This window comes from Hippopotamus amphibius, chromosome 3, assembly GCF_030028045.1.
Source record: "Hippopotamus amphibius kiboko isolate mHipAmp2 chromosome 3, mHipAmp2.hap2, whole genome shotgun sequence".
Taxonomy (NCBI): Eukaryota; Metazoa; Chordata; class Mammalia; order Artiodactyla; family Hippopotamidae; genus Hippopotamus; species Hippopotamus amphibius.
Window position 1 is genome coordinate 64,668,067 of NC_080188.1, and position 15,596 is coordinate 64,683,662.

At 35.2% G+C, this 15,596-nt stretch overlaps 1 protein-coding gene across 1 annotated transcript in view; it reads right to left on the bottom strand.

Moving 5' to 3' along the window:
• The window catches only part of UNC5C (unc-5 netrin receptor C), a 377,961-nt gene that overhangs the window by 177,827 nt on the left and 184,538 nt on the right, over positions 1-15,596 (bottom strand). The window lies entirely within an intron of this gene.

The following is a 15,596-nucleotide window of genomic DNA, read 5'->3' on the forward strand; positions in this document are numbered from 1 at the left end:
AACATCTGGGAGGATAACCATCTTGCCCTGAGAATACAGGTAGAACTGGGATCAGACCCAGGTTTGTCTCCCTCAAAAACTGTGATCTTCCCAACATAGCACTACACCTCCCACTATATAGTGCTACCCTTGAAAGCTGACAAAAGCAAGAGGATCTTCATTAGAAAAATTTATCTGAAAAGTACAAGGCTCTTAGATAAACCTTGAATCCTCCGCAAGGAGCTGAGAAGAAATACTAGAAATACAAATTAAAGATCTTTCAGTTCAGATTCAAATCTGTCATTATTTTCAAAAGATGACGCTTCATGACATGTTCATTCACTCAACCATATTTATTAAGCTCATAATTATTCTCAACACTGGAAATGTAGATGATAACATTGAGTCAACCAATAGTAGTTCCACAGTACAGCCTAGAATATAGATATGCTGTTTAGTCTTATTTGGAAACTATATCTCAAATACCATATGTGTTACATGACTAGCCACACCTATTCTCATTAGAATAGTAATAATATTAAAGTATTAACATGAAGAACAAAAGTCTCATTTTTTATAACACTGAAATTTATTAAACATATTGCTTCCACCCTGCTGTTCCAACACCACAGAAAAAACCCAAGACCATTTGAGATATTTGCTCACGTTGAGGTATGTTTTCCTTTAACTTGGGTTCTGCATGATTCCAAATAAAACATATAAAATAATAAAAGTGCCTTTAAAAACCCTATTATTATATTTCACAAAAGTCAAAAGAGTCTAATACACTATACTTAAGTTAGGCCTGATAATTTTCTTCCTACGAGGGAGAACAAACTTATTATTAATTCCCTAAGTTGATTAAGCACCCTGGGCTAATATGTAAGGTTAAAATTCTGAGGCCAAAATTAAAAGTTTTTACAAGTTCTTTAAAAGTACATATATTCAGCAGCAAATACAGGTTATGGTGTTGGTAGTTAAAAACTTGTTGCTAAGACATTATCTTGGAACTCATTTCATCACTTATTCAGTTGTTGCCCTGTTCAGGGAGGCAGCCAATTGGTAAAGGGGACATTTGTCCACTAAGAATCTTGGCCTGGGACTTTTTTCAGCCAGGTCATGTTATAGCTGTCGAATAGTTACGACATCTGGTCTCTACCAATCTGTTTTGCAGTCAAAACTGGCTTCACTTGCATCACAGACAAAACTAGCTTTCAAAACTGCTCCACAGTTATAAATTACTGAGCCTGCAATGTAAATGCAATGTAAATGATGTTTCCTGTCTCTAACTTGCTTTCTCACTTTACTTCCTTCATTTACTTTCTTCTGGCAGGACATCATTTCTGGTTTTTCAATTGTTGAACATCAAGGACCCAAACTGTCAGCTTACTAAAGAATAACCTCATTTCCATCAATTTCAGCTTTTTTAGTCAATATGCAAGAACACTCAAGACTGCTTAAATAAACATAGTTCAGAAAGGCGAAGGAATGGGGAACTGAGGTATGGACAGACCCATCAGCATGAAGCTGATGTCCTGAAGGCCTTATTCCATTTTTTCTTGTTTTTCTCTTCCAGAGCACTTACTGTTATATGTAATGACGGACAGAACTGATAATCAATGAAGTGCCACAGAATATCAGACTCAAATCCTGTGAAATGTTACTGTGTTTTTAATTATTATTACTCATGAAGGCAGAGGGTCAACTCGATTTTTTTCTACTATGGGTGTATATTTGTACATACAACATCATGTATGTATTTCATAACAATATATTTATTCAGGTACATAAAATATAAAAAGCCTTTCTGTCAGTCATTGTTTTAGAAGGTAAGACTTCTTCCTTCAGAAGGAATGATGATTGCAAGATACCAGATGATTGTACACCGCCTTACCTTATTCAATAATGTAGCAAAAGTATTTATATATTCACATTCTATAGAAATATAGAGAATCACTAAAAATTGATTACCCTGCCTGGCCAATGCATATATCTCTTTATCCTTCATGTCATCCCTGACTTCAGCAAAGTTCAAATGTGGATAAAATGATATGAACTGCTTTAGTCATTAAAAAAAATTCTTTTGATTATTTTATTGTAAACTAGTGGGACACTAATGGACATTGAGAAAAAGTCACACATGTTTTCAAGTCAAGCAGGGCTCTGTTAACTACTGGGGAAAAAAACCAGTAATGATTTGATGTATTTAGAAAATGTATAGACAATCTCATTTTGCATTTACTTAATTTGGAATTTTAAAACAAGAGAATCCCTACAAGGAAAGAGAAATAATTCTATGTCTTGGTTTGAGGCTTCATAAAGTATTCATTTTTCAAGGTGTTTGTTAAATAACACTTAATATGTAACTTATAAAGAAATGATTTCCATCATTTGAAATGTTTTCTTCATGTCATTAATCCAGTATTTCTTTAATATATTACCCTAGTCTCTGTATGAACCCCATCTCTTAAATTTGACCTAGGGAGTGGCCCCAACCAACTATGGCATATTAGTTTATTAATATTTCTTATAATACATACATAGTATATTTAAGTCTATGCCCTAGACTAATTCACACTGGGCAATATGGTACATCACTTCTAGTACTCAAGTCAGGTGTAAGAATGATATTTATAAAGATAATTTTCAAGACCCTGAGTCAGTAAGATATACATAGCAAGAGATATGACAAAATGCGAATGGACTGATTACCAGAGGGCTCACAGGATGTTGTGAAATTCTTCTCTTCTTCATTTGCAACAGATTGCCTGGGTACAATGCCCAACCATGGAAACTGGCCCAGATAACAACTCCCTCACCATCAGGTTAAGCATGCTAAGATAATACTTTTTTTGCTCTAGACAAAAAAATGATAAATGGTAAGTGTAAGCATTAATTTCCAGATATAGTGGTATTTCATAAATTGCCTTTTTTGAAATTTCATCTTCTATTTTTTTTCTAGTTATTTTAAAAAATAAAACAAGCAAGTCAGTTCTCTTTCAGCAAAATTTATAAAGAAAAATGGCTGAATATTTAAATATCTAGTATAGTTACATCTATATGTATTTAACAAGGAAAAAGTGATCATCTCCAAATACCATGTGTGTTTAATAAGGAGAAAATTGTCATCTGCAGATGATCACCTACAAATACCTCTTCATGAACATTTAGCTGTTCTGCACTATAAATTTGCCTCTCACATATGGAGAAATCTATTTTTCAGTTTTGGCAACCAGAGTTATGCGACTATTCCCAATTTTCAAAAGCTAGAAATACATAACAAGTGCTTAACACTACTATGAAAGTTCTTTGAAGACAGGAACTACTGTCGTTTTCATTTTTATTTTCCATAAGTCTAGTATAGCATCAGGCATTAATAAGAGGTCAATAAAATGTTTACACTAATGGTGACTTTGATCATTATTAACAGATCCATAAGGTATTTTAGAGTTTATAGTGCCTCAAATTCATTTACAAATATAAGGTATCTTGACAATAGTAATATCTACAAACTGGACTGGCTATGAAATTTGTGCGCCCCAGTGCAGAATGACAATTTGGGGATCCTTGTAGGAAAATGTATTAAGAATTCTGAGATGGTGACAGCAGAGTATTAAAGCAAGCACTGGTCCTGTGTGACAGCACAGGTCACATACCATGAAGCTGGCCCTGTCTACAAATGTCATTTAGTTGAGTGTTCCACTTCATGTGAAGTCTGAGAATTGAAATTACATGTTACTTAGGGGATATCCGTTTTTGAACTTATTTGGTATTTCCCAGCTTCTTACAGAGATTAGATGTTTTCTAGAAGAAGAAATGGCTTTTCAGACTGAGAAACTCAGGTGCCAATCAATTCTCTAAGCAAGTGTGTTTACAGTGGTGTACAAGGGAAAGTGTGTGATTTTATCTGCTTCTGGCTTTCCCTTTGGATATACTCCAGGGCCCATCCAAGGGCCTGATCCAAAACAAGTAAAATTCCTGCCACACCGAAATTAACTTTTTTAGGGCACTAGAGGGCTGTTTAGTACATGAGAATAATAAACAAGGTTTGAGATTCTACCTTCAATTGGTGGACTGTTTACTGAGATCATTTCCTAACATGCAATTTATTTTACTACACAAATAAACTAGCTTTTTGTTACTATTAAGGTCATGCTGCAAAACTTGAAGCTATAAAGAACAATTTGATTTTTCAGCCAGGGAGACGGGTGAGTGCATCCTCTTACTACTTTATTTCTTAATATAAATAGCCAAAGAGCCCCCTGAAGTCTTCACGGAGATAATAGAAACTCGATTTCTGAATAGCAACTTCAGACTGTGAAGTTATTTCTGACAATGTGCCACAGTTATCCTAAGTTATTATATGTTGTACATAAAGGCACATTCCAGATGCTGATATTGCCTACATTATGCTACTTAGGGAACTGAGTTGATTAATTAAATTGCTAAATAGGTTTTCTACATGTAGCTCTTTCAAATTAAATAAGTAAAATTTCCAAAGTTGGTTTTATTCTGTACATTGAATTCAGTATTAACTTAAAGCTATACTGCCTTTTTGATTTAGATGTAACATTATTATTCATTTTACCCTCCCCAACACTTGACTTAATTTTCCACTTTTTACCATCACTCAATACGGCAAAATGATATTGCCATTTTTATCTTGATATCAAGTAAATCTCAGCATTTCCTTTTCTCTTATCTCAGATAGCTTTTTGTTTTTTCATTTACATACAAGAAGACAAAGCTTTGCACCATGTATTATTTTTATAGACTTTCATTCCACCTAATTCTTGACAGGAAAATATTATGCTATGAACATCAATCTAGGAAGCTTTAGGTTTCTGGTTTTACTGCTATATATTAAGCCTTAATTTTCATCAACTTAATACATAAGTTTCTATATTTCTGAATCATAAGACAAACTATTATTGCTTATATCATAAAATATAGGACTATTATCTCTTTGCCTGAGACCTGAAGCGTATTCTTCTGAAATGGAATTTACTTCCAAATGATTCAAGAGCAATTTAAAATGAATGACTGCAAAGCTAATTTTATCTGCATTTGGCTGCCCATCCATCAGAGAGTTAATTCATGATATATTACAACAAAAGGCAACTGGAATTAACTATCTGAATGAGACTCCAGCTTATTTTTAATATTTTGATTAAAATATCCTTTGAAAGACAAAGACTATGGCTTATATTTCAAGTTACATATTTATGGATGCATCATTTAAATTTAAGTAGCTGAATATACAATGCCTTAAAGGTATTGCACAATTTGAAGGTATTGAATGATTTCTAACTATAAAAGGAAAACTTTTTCTGCTTTTAAAGAAATAATTTCCAAATAATGCCCATGCATTATTAATAGTGACATGAAGTCAGCATGCTATTTGACATGCACTTAGCTGTGAAAGAGAGGCACCTCCTTCTGCCCCAGTTTAAGCCTTTATTATTTCTGACTTTTGCTAACATAAAATCCTCCTGTTTTCCTGCCTACAGTCTCTACCCTTGCCATGTGGTCTATGCACCATGCTCTTAGGAAAGTTTTTAAAAAATATATTTGCTCCCTCCTGCAAATAATTTAATAAATGCAATGTAAAGTAAGATGGTAACTTTCTTTTTGCTTATCAGATTAGCTAAAAAAATACTGAATGATTGATGAGGTGTAGAGGAAATGTGTATTTGCATACACCGGCTGTAGTGTAAATTGGTATCACAGTAGAGAATATTTGACAATACAAATAAAAATTAAATCTATGCATACCTCCAAATAGTTTATCCCACTTCTTGGAATCCATGTTACAGACATATGACATCAAAATACAAATGTATACAAAGATGTTCACTGCAGCATTGTTTATTTAAAAAATAAATGATATATTGCAAAAAAAGGCAGCTGGAATTAACTATTTAAATGAGTCTGAGAACAACTTAACAACAAACTGAGGAATGGTTAGATAATTATTTATGATATATCTGTTCAAGAGAACACTATTTCACCAATGAAAATAAGGAGGCAGATTTGTATGTATTAAACTAGAAGGGCGTCCATTATTCACTAGACAAATAAAACAAGGTTTGGGTCAGTCTGTATAGAGCGATGCCACTTTTTGTTAATGAAGAAAGAAAAGGGAAAAAAAGGAGGAAGAAGGGAGAAAGAAGTGTGTATGTGTGTGTGTGTGTGCGCACGCGCGCGTGTGTGTAGATGGCTGCATCAGTAAATTACAAGATGAAGCATAAGGCGAAGCCTAGAAGCCAAAGCTCAAAAATACTAACAGTAACTACTTCTGGAGAGAAGAATTGAAGCGCTTTAGGGGGCACTTTTATCCTCTATTTAGAATGAGTTTTTCAGATACTAGATTATGGATGATTTCTAGTTCTTAATATGTTTTTTGAGGTTTTATTTAAATTGAGGTGAAGAAATTAAATAATCCCATGTGCAACCTATTGCTTCAGCCCAGAATAACCACTACAGGTTTCTTCACTAACTAAGCCCTCCCAAGTCAATGATACTGACTCCATAAAGCCTTATGTGGTGTCTCCACTAAAACTTGTGTTCAAAGACCATATCACTTGTAGCTATACAGCACTTATTTCATTCTGCCTAGTTTCATCTCATTTTTCTCTTATAGTCCATTGTCCTAATTTCCTCATGTCTGTGATCTCTGGCTTTGAACTAAAATAGTTTACTATCTTTCTCAAAATTAGTTAAAAAATAAATCTTTGTGGATCATCTTCTATATGCTAGGACCGTCCTAGCGGTTACAGCCAAGCTGCACTTTATCTCTCATCTTTTTTCTTATAAAATGAAATAATGAAATAATGAAATAAAAGATACTAAATTTATGAAAATCTGAATTTATAATAAAAATTGGTCTATTAGTCTGGTTATGTAAATAACATTTATAATTCATTAATACTTGACTTTCACTTTAAAATGCTTAATTTTAGGATGTCAAAAAGGTTTGCTAATGTGTATAAACACTTAGTGAATTAAGAAAAAGTTCTACTGTTTTCTTACTTTCTATTAATGGTTATAGTTACAAATCCTGTACTGTTATTTTGAACTTAAGGAATCTAAAGAATAAAACAAGATCACTCAGAAGAATATTATAGAAATTAAACAATTATAAATAGATAAGATAGCATAAATTTAAAATTAAACCTTACTAGTTCACTAAAAGAATGATTTATAGCTTAAAAGAATCCAATAAAGATTTGAAAAGTCAACATTATATTCACATAGCACATGCTTCTCTCTTTCCTGGAAAACTCTGTGTGATGGTCAGCTTTATGTGTCAATTTGGCCAGGAATACATTCCCCAATTATTCAATCAAATGCTAATCTAGGTGCTGCTGTGAAAGCATTTTCTAGATGTGATTAAGTACAAAATTAGTTTCCTTGAGTAAGAGAAATTATCCTAGATAATGTGTGTGTGCCTGATTCCATCAGTAGAAAGGCCTAACAAGCAGAGCTAAGGCTTTCCTGAGCAACACCTAGATTAGTGTTTGGTTGAATAATGGGGACTGCAGCCTAGCCAAGCTTACACATAAAGTTGGCCATTACAATTCTCACAACTTCATCATCATCTCATTTGTAACTCTTACTCATTCTTTAGATATTAAACACTCCTTCTTCTGAAGGCCTCTCCTCCTCAAAGCCTGGACATAAACCCCTGAGATCATTTCCCACTGCTCTCTACTCTTCTTGTTTATGTTTCTTCCCCACTAGAAGGCAAGTTCAAGGGTTAGGAACAGTGCTTATCTTATTCATCTCTGTATAACTGACATTCAGTCCAGTGCCTGGCACAAACTTCAGGTTTTTTTTCTTTTTTTCCTTTCTATTTGAATTGTTGTTTCTAAAGAAGTTCTATAGGATAGAATATAAGTATATAGAAACTACTCTATCAATAGAAATCATGAGAAGAATCCTTGCACAAAATATACCAGAAATATACATATTTGAAAGGTGGTCCTTTACTGTTTATAAGTAGAGATCCAGTTCCCGTATAAAAAAAGTATATCTATCCTCTAAGCAAGTGTAAATGTCATATATATCATGAGGTGTGCATGGCTTTTGACTAAATACATTCCCTCACTAATCAAAGTCGAATTTAAAACATTTTGTGAGTGAGAAATACAATACATCTGATTACAGTGCCTCTTCAACCTCTTGGCCTCATTTTACACTTGCCTTCATTGCACCACTCCCTCCTTTTTGAAACTTCCTCCTCTCTTGGGGACTGTGCATTAGCACTAGATTGCTTCCCGTCCTACCTCTTTGACCTTTCTCTTCTCTCTTTGCTGCTTGAATACAGTAAGATACTTACCAAGGTTCTCTCCTTCAGTCTCTCCCTTGGGCATGTCATCCACAACTATGGCTACAATTATCAGATCATGTCACACATACAACCTTCCACTCCACCCACCGCCCCTGCTTCTTAAAACTTTTCAATGCCTTTGCATTGACTGAGAATGAAATCAGATTCTTTACCACGGCCAAAAAAGACCCGCCTGATCTGACTGCTGCCAGCCTCTATGTCTCCTTTCCAACCCTCCTGTCCTTTCATCACCATGCTCGAGACAGACTGGTATTTATATCTCTGAACAGAGCAAACTCAGCTCCACCAGAGGTCATTTGTACTTGTGCTTGCTCTTCATTCCTCTAGGAAAGATCTTCCCTCTCCTTCCACTTAAGTTTCAGCTCAAGATGCCTCCTGGACAAAGAGCGGTTCTTGACCACCCAATCTCAATCTTTTGATGTCTCTCTCCAAGACATTCTACCTGATTTCTATTTGATTTCTTCTTATTGTTACTGAGTCCAAACATGTACTTCAGTGCACAACAGGCCAATAAATTGAGAGATGGGTTGTTGGGGCAAGAAATAGTGATTTTATTTGGAAAGCAGGCACACTAAGAACATGGTGAACTCGTGTCTCAAAGAACCATCTTGCCTGAGTTAGAATTTAGGCTTCTTTTATACTAAAAGGGGAGGGAGTAAAGTCAAACATTTCCTGATTCTGGTCAGCGGCTGGAGGGTATGTGTTAATTTCTTCCTTCCTTCAGTCATTCACGGGTGTGCCTGCTCAGGATGTCTCCTGTGAGCTAAACAAAGGTATTTTAGCATAATGCTCATTACCTGGGAGGCAGGGTTCCTGGTGATGGGCCATTATGTATAATTTAAGCTTACAGACAACATCCCTTCAGTGATTAACTTGTAATAGAATACAAATGTCCTTCCCTATTACATTATCACCTATCACTATCTCAAATTAGCTTGCTTGCCAAGTTAGTTGCGATTTTCTTTTACCCTCCCAGAAAACTCTAAGCTTTATGAGATCATAAATTTTACCCATTTTGTTTAACACTCTAGGCTCAGCATCAATATCAGATAAACTTACCTTCCCTCTAAAACTAGCTTCTTCTTTTGACTCAACTCCTTATTTCTGACTATAATATCCTCAAAAGTCTGGAGTCCCATCTCCCCATCAAGTTGAACCCGCCTACATGTACAGTGCATAAAATCTGCTCTAAATTGTCTCTCTTGCAATCAATCCTTATTCCCCTTTTCATCACCAGAACTCAAAATGAGGTTCTACCATTTTCACTGAGATTTTTACAAGACCCTTGTAACTGATTTGACTTGCTCCTGACTTTCCTTTCTCAATACCATCTATATCACATCATTATATTAGCATTTCTAAACAGAAAATGGAATCATAACAGCTTTTGCTGGAAACTTTCAGTGTTCAACAAAACATGGCCCCAAGTTAATTTAATTTTCAGCTTATTTACCACCACCTCACCAAAGCTAAATTTGGTAATTCCATATTCCATAAACATAGCTTTAAAATTTTTTCACTTCCATATATTTGCTCTGCACATAGTGCCTTATTTCCTATTGACTCTTCAATGCTTATCTCAATACCACCCAAAAATCTATTCTTAATCCTCCCAGAGAAAACCATTTTTTACTGTTTAATTGTAAAAATCCTTTAATGCAATTTGAGAGTCCCAATCATTTTTGTATTCCTTACTGCAGCCTGGCTCAAACATACATCCAGTAGCCTCTAAAACTGTTTCTCAATTGAAGTGAACATATCTAAAATTGATTACTTGTTTTAAGAATTATGAAGAAAATTAATGTCATTTCCATAGATAATGTATTAGGATAATTCAAATTATCAGAATATAATCTATATATAGCTATTGATCAAAAATCTGTTTATATTTTAAACTATGATGGAAAATTTCAAGTATATGCAAAATTACAGAAAAGAACCTCAATTATCCATAACCTAATTTCAAAGAATTTCAACAGTGTGCTAGTTTTGTTTTACATACACACACAAATTTTTTTGTAAGCATTTACAATTCATAAGTAAGGGAAACTGAACCTATCAGAGTACTAGGCTGAGATGATGAAGGAGAAATATCACCAAATTAAGAATAAGAATTAAATTCAAAATACTGGAAACTATGAAAATAAAATCTATAGTAATACATTGAAAATAAGAATACCAGGTTTATGGGTACATTTACCTCTAAACTTAAGACCTAAAAATGATAATGATCAATGATAAATCACATAGTTTAAAGAACATTTGATAAGACAACCATTAAAACACTCTAATCTGAGATTTCCCACACAAATTAGTCTCTGTTTAGTGACTTTATTTTTTATTTTATTTTATTTTATTTTATTTTTTGTGGCACACGGGCTTAGTTGCACCGCGGCATGTGGGATCTTCCTGGAGCAGGAATCGAACCTGTGACCTCTGCATTGGCAGGCGGATTCTTAACCACTACGCCACCTAGGAAGCCCTGTTTAGTGACTTTAAAATGAAGAAATTATCTCTTAAATTTAATGAAATAATAACATAGCTGAACAGTACAGTAGCCATAAGTCAATGATAAAGTTCACAAGTATAGGAATCTTCACAATTATGAAATCTCAGTCTTTCCCAAGCCAGAAATCTAAGAATTGTCATTGAGTCTTTCCTCTCCCTCACTTCCAACATGAAAAGAATCAAGTTCTCCCACTTTTACCACCTACGTGCTTCTTGAATCTCCCTCTTTTTCTCAATTTCTGATTCCACTGCCATCACCATTTCTTGTCAGAACATTTTCAAAGCCTCATAATTGGTATCCTTTGCTTCCTATCTCAAGTTAATTCCCTATTTAAAATCCTAAAGCTTCTCATTTCCTATAAGGTAAATCCAAGCTCATCTGCATAGTATCCAAACTCCTTCCTAATCTGAAGCATGCCCACCATTCCACCTTCCTATCTCACCACTCCCTGCCTTGGCCTCCACATTCCAACAATACAGATCGATTACCCTGCGCTGGACACAATATGCAGTTTCTACCCCTTCTGTCTTCAGTGACATTCCTCTTCTATTTTACTTGCTCCTCCTCATCCTCTAAGCCTCAGCTCAGGCATCATTTCTTCTAGGAAGTTTTCTTTGCTTTCCTCACCTCTGCCAGCTTAGAACCTACCTCTTCCCACCCCTACCTTCAACTTTGGTAGGAACTCATATATATTTTTAGCACTGCATTTTATAATTAACTTCGTATGTAACTAACTGGCTCTTATTCGTCTTTGTATACTTGGTGCTTATTATAGTCTTTGGAGCTAAATATACCTTTTCTGAATAAACGCTTGCAGGGCTTTCTGTATCTAGGGAAGAACACATAGACTTTGGGTTCTCAGAGATTATGAATTGTGTAATTGCTACAAAAATAGAAACCCCTACTGGGCCCCCACAGACGCGTTTGAATCTCTGCACCACTGCTTACTATATACATGGCTATAAAATGGGTAGGTACAGCAATTTGGTAATAGGATGCAGGTTCTGTAAGATAAGATTATAGTCACGATTGAGCACAGAGCTGACTACAGATAAAATCTTCATACTTGGTAACTATTTGTATTATTTTCTTGCTGTAATTGCTGCTGTGGATACTAAGCTTCTCTCATTTTCCTAAACACTCTTGAGGGCTAGTATCTCTTTAACCTGTTTTCCTGAAATGTCCTTTCTCTCCTGTGCCTAATAAACTCTTCTTTCCAAGTTCACCTTAAGCTGTCTCTCCTCCAGGAAGTCACTCTAGACCCTTCCAGCATGCCTCTCTCTCTGCCACCAAGGCACAGTAGGCACCATTATATCCTGCACTCCTCACACAGTAGTAAGTCATACTGACCTCTTCTGTGTCCCTGCTGAACAGAGAGCTTATCTGAACAAGATTATGTGTATTTCATTCAGGAATTTGTAGTACTCAGCCATGTCTGGTATACAACAAAACCAAAATATGAATAAAAGATTATGTTTATTGAATGAATTGATGAAGAGATACAGAAATTTCTGAAACTGTAAGTTATACACTTTTTTAAATGTAAAAGTCAATACTCTTCATTTTTCTACTTTGTAACAAATGAGACTTTAAATTTTGTGTTAGCACTTTCTTGAATCCTTCTTTCTTATGGGCATGTAAATTACTTTTGTCTTATGTTAATTCTCTCTTTTAAAAATTTGGACGTAATTTAGAAATAAAATTTTGGAATTTGCTCTCTCACTGATAGTCTCCATACATACAAACTTCAGTTACCATATAAATTTCCAAAGTATGTTTATTGTGCTGCTTTGGAGGAGCCAGCAGGAGATGGTAAAAGAAACACTGCACTGCAAATTGGGAACATGGTGCTGGTCCCAGTCACTTCCCAATGATTTATTGCTTTTTGTAAGTGTGGTTAGGTAGGTTGATAGGAAGGTTTGTATCACGAGAACTAAAATCCAATTCGTGAGAATACCATACATACAAATAGCAGAGCTTCCAGAAAGTGAGAGTACTCTAGAAGTCCTCTAGTCTAGAAGTCTGTGCCTCCACCATGACTGTACCAGGACTGTGGGAAGGAGGCCAGGGTTACAGTGGTGGGAGAAAGACACTACAGGAAGTGTCTCATTTCCTTGTGCCCTTTCTTCAGGAAATTGTCTCCTTTCTTTGTGTCCTGTCTCACTGGCTAGGTGGCTGTCACTGAACTGTGGAGTGGGGAAAACATGGTGAGTGCTTCTTGCAGTTGTAAAGAAGTAATTTGTTGCATAATTCAATATCTACATAAAATTTGTGAGTTGGCCCATTTTATAGAAGAGGAAACTGAGGGGTTAGTCTGAGATTGCACAGCTATTAAGTGGCAGAAACAGATCTCCCAGGCCAATATTGAAATGTCATGGCTCTAGTATATATTTTCTGATTATGTAAACTCGGGGCACTATCTCAGCCCCCCACTCTTAATTCACCTGACAGTTTATTTGCTGTCTTCTTATTTTTGAGTTATCCCATGGGCATTGCTTATTTATGCTGCTATTTTTCTTTACTGAAAAGTTACAATATGTATAGAGTTTAGTTGCTAAAACTCTATAATAAACAAATAACAAAAACAGAAAGTCACTCCTCAAGCTCCGTCCCACTCCCCAGACCTACCTGTTGTTAACACTAGTGAGTTTTGTTCCAGAACTTTCTCTATGCAGTTACTTATGCAGATGTGTGTGTAAACATGTGTGGAGATATATCTATATACCTATATATCTATGGTATTAAGGAAATACAAATGGGATCATGCTGTACATGTTGCTCTGTGCTGACTACTGCTTTGTATAGTAGATTCTCTGCCTCACTGGATCCATCACTTGCCAAAGTGAGTGCTATAATATGCCTACTATGTGCCAACCGTTGTCCTACTATGCTTCATATAAGCTAACATACAATAGGAAAAAAAAAAAAAACTGTACATTTAAGGCTTTGGAAGTGTTTGTATGACACCAAAATTCTGCAGGGGTTTTTTTAACAAGAACAAACAAGCATTTATTAATGTCATTATCTTTAGCTTTGACAGTTGAATTCTGGATCCACATGTGTCCTTTTAAAAATCATAGTTTCCATGTGGCATGTGATGTAAATTCATATTCTATGAATTCTGCTTACTAAGTGAGGGTACTGATTATGTACTAATATATCCATTTTTATCCTTTTTGATGGAGTAAATGACATTCTTCCAAAATTTACTGTTTCAAAAGATAATCTACCCAGCATACTAAAGAAGTGGTAAGAGTATGAATCACCACCAGCAAGATGCAGGGTTGGTTAATTTTTCACATTTTCACCTACTCTGCTACTGGAAATCACAACACTTGACACTAGGTCACAGAATTATTAAACCTTAAAGCAGCAACACTTCCTTCTCTATGTGAGACCTCACTTCTCCTTGACACTTTACTCCTGAAATCCCTTAGGCTCCTGGCCTTTTCTCCCTGTCTTTAACTCCTGTAAGTAATTAAATCTGGACAAGTCTTTGGTGAAAATAGTTTTCCTTCAAAGTTATTCATTCAAAGTTTCCCTCAAGGCATTCTTTGTCACTTTAGCCTAGCCTGCCATCTTTATATGAAGTTGAGAGCAGTGAACTATTTTTATAAAATAAAAAATCTTTCAAAATCTAAATCTACCTTGATGTTTCTGATAAAGACTATATTTCAGGGGCTTTCCTGGTGGCACAATGATTAAGAATCTGCCTGCCAATGCAGGGGACATAGGTTCGATCCCTGCCCCAGGAAGATTCCACATGCTGCGGAGCAACTAAGCCCATGTGCCACAACTACTGAGCTTGTGCTCTAGAGCCCGTGCTCTGCAACAAGAGAAACCACCACAATAAGAAGCCTGAGCACTGCAATGAAGAGTAGCCCCCACTCACTGCAACTAGAGAAAGCCCGTGTGCGGCAATGAAAATCCAACACAGCCAATGAATAAATAAATAAATTTATAGAAAACAAAAGACTATATTTTGATGTATGACAAATGCTTCAGCATTTCTAGAAGTTTACAAGTAAACCAAAAGTTCCAAAGACTCTGGTCTCACGTAAAAACAGTTAAACTTTTAAAACTGTATTATTATTTTTAGAAGTAGTATAATTGGGGTCTATAGTTAAATTCTTCAACAAAATCAGAAAAAGATTAACCAAGCAGTAGAGCTGAACTCATTCCAGATAAGTCTGTTTTGGAACTCATATTGGACTACAGAATTAAGCACCACTTTTAATGCTGTTATCTATTTAGAAGATAAAGTAAAGATCAAATAAAATAAGGGATTAAGATAGGGAATACTGCACTGCTTAAGTATGTCTCTGCTGAGGTAAAATTAAAACTTTCCAAGTTGCCAATTACTTTAAATCTGTTCCTACATTTTATAAATAAACAGAAAATATTACTTTAATTTTGTTTTACAACGTAAAGATTAGGCATGTACTGTTTGTTGTTGATCCAGGATACTCAGCTCTAGGGCAAAAGACTGAATGAGATTTAATGATGGGCTCCACGATCACCTGCTTTAAAGCCAGAGACTTCCTAAGAAGAGGTTAAGTTTTCTTCATGAAGCCAATTGTTTCCTATATTACTTAATAACATTATATTGCTGTCTCATTTGTTAGCTACCCTATGGGATGTGACCTTTTATCAGGAGTTCCCTATGTCTTTCATAAGTGAAAACTTGGGTTTTGAAATTTTGAATATGTCTCCTAAGATTATCCATCCGTTTAACGGAAGCTAGGAAAGGAATCC